This window comes from Lathyrus oleraceus, chromosome 2, assembly GCF_024323335.1.
Source record: "Lathyrus oleraceus cultivar Zhongwan6 chromosome 2, CAAS_Psat_ZW6_1.0, whole genome shotgun sequence".
Classification (NCBI taxonomy): Eukaryota; Viridiplantae; Streptophyta; class Magnoliopsida; order Fabales; family Fabaceae; genus Lathyrus; species Lathyrus oleraceus.
In genome coordinates, this window is record NC_066580.1 from 209,052,866 (window position 1) to 209,055,461 (window position 2,596).

Genomic DNA, 2,596 nt, shown 5'->3' on the forward strand with positions numbered 1-2,596 from the left:
ACTTCACACAAACAGGCAAACATGGAAACCGAACGCCAATCGCTGGACTTACATCAAACTCCGAACCAATAAACACACACAGGAAACCGACTGCCAATCGTTGGACTTACGTCAGACTCCAAACACACACAAAGGGTTGAAAAAGACAAAGGGCTCCCGGAGAGGTCAACACATCTCCTGCCTACGTACCTCATCTGGTATGAGGATCAGGGCAACGTAGTTCCCCTACGCAGGGAAAGAACTTCTAACCTAACCAGAGACTGGGAAATGACAAACTAGAAGGGAGACTGACTCGAGCCTAATAGTTATCATGTAAATTCACCATGGTCCTAGGTTGAGGTTTCTATCTAACTTGCACAGGGAGCAAGCTATCCTAAACAGCACAGGCAAATACATACAAGCACAAAAAGCAAGCACACACACTATATGCAAACAATTGGGCTTATACAGGGTTAGGCTGTGAAACACAAGCCAACTGGAATCGGGTGTAGTTAGCTCTTAACCCTAACATTGAGAGTTAGGGTGAAGCTGATGAAAAGGGAAGTGAGGGTAAGACCTCACAGCTCTTATCCCAGGCCTGGGAGAGCTTCAGACAAATGAAAGTGTGGGAGTTCAGAATGTAGGAACTCTTCTCCACACATGACTGACACAACAAAGATCTTGGGTTAATATCCACAATGCATCAACACATGGTGTGAGCAAAGTGGATGCCAATTGCCTCATAAGAGGACTTTTCCTGCTTGGCACAAAGATAAACAAACACAAGCATTGCCTCTTAAGGAGGGCTTCAGACAGGTGCCTGCCCACATAACAGGACAGGTCTTCCAGACTACATGAAGTCAGAGAGTTATACCTCAGTGGTTAAGCAACCAAGCAAAGCAAAAGCAAGTTCAAAAGAACTCAAAGCAACTTAAGTACCTGAAAAAAATCTAAACCAATCAGTTTACAAGTCAAACAATCAGACAAACAACAGTCAATCACATAATCAGACAGATAAGGCATTAGGCAACAATGTGCAAGGCACAAGCTCAATGGAACTTGTTCTCAAAACCTACAAAACAACTCAATATTAGCCAACATCAATCAACTAATCAACTCAAATGAGTGAGCAACTCCAATCATGGCAATGTGCTTCTTAACCCGAAATCTACAACCCAAACAGTGAGTCCAAACCACTAGGTCAAAGACTAGGGTCAAAAGAGGGTCAAACATTCAAAACAGAACATGAAATTTAACATGAATCAAATTCACTCAATCAGGAACACATTCCAAAAGGTCCCATATCAATATCATTAACCAAAAGCATTTCATGAACCAAACATGGCAAGGTATGCAAATTGTGACCACATTGTGACATCAGAAACAATAAATGCACATTAAATCAAAAATGATTCAAATAATCTTGGCAAAATTCATGAGTAAACAGGACATACAACATGATCATCACACAAAAAATTAGAAGCATTGGACATCATTAGGCATGGCAATCACATAGCATAAGTCAAGATAAGCACAAGACAAGGACATGTGTGACACCAATTGTCACACCAAGTTAGCATAGGCATAAAACAGGGATGGATTATGGTAAAGACCTCAAACCAAAGCCAAAACAACACTTAACATGTCTAGAAATAGTGTGCAAAATTTCACAAGCATTAGATAAGGAACAAGCATTTCACAATCAAACGAAGTTCAAGGCAATTTGGAAGCTCAAAATGTGACCAACCAGAATGAAAAATCTCAATTAAATCAGAAATAATCTCAAAAATTCCAACAAAAATCATGAGCAATCAAAACATCCATAGCATGCATCATACAAAAAATCAAGGCAATGGAGATCATTTGGAATGGCAAACTCATCAATAAAGTTGAACATCACAAGGTGTGACACAAATTGTCACACCTAACTTAACATGATCCTAAAACAGCAATGGTAATTGATAAAAATACCAAATCAACACCAAAATATCAAGCAATGAGTCTAGTTATAGCATGTAAAATTTCATAATCATTGGATCAAAAACCAGCATTTCACAAATGATATAGCATGGCAAGGCCAAGTATGGACACATGTTCAAGTCTCCTAGCACAAAAAATTATCCAGCCATGCACAATTTATGGAAAAATGATCAAAAAATAATAGACAGAAAACATAACACAATGCAAAAAATCTCATAAATTTTGGATGATTTTTCAATTATATATGAATTTTGGAAGTGTGAAAAAAATTAAAAAAAAAAGAAGTGGACAATGCATGAACATATGAAGGAATGATAAAACAAGGCAATATGGAAATGTTCTGGCCAAGGATCGAACCAAAGCCACATTCAAACCTACATGCACGCGCCACACAAAACGCTGGCGTTTTGGCCTACAAACCCTAAGCGCGTGCCACACAAAGATTCAAAAAATCCGCAGGTAACGCCTATGCGTTCCGCAGGTAACCGTATGCATTTCGCAGGTAATTCCATAAGTGAATCCCCAGCAAAACTGGAAAATTGCATGAACATGAAGAACACGATGAAGATCTTCATCCTATTTTCCAGAATTTCTCAAAACGCTCCAGAAATGCAAATCAAACATATCATTCAACTTA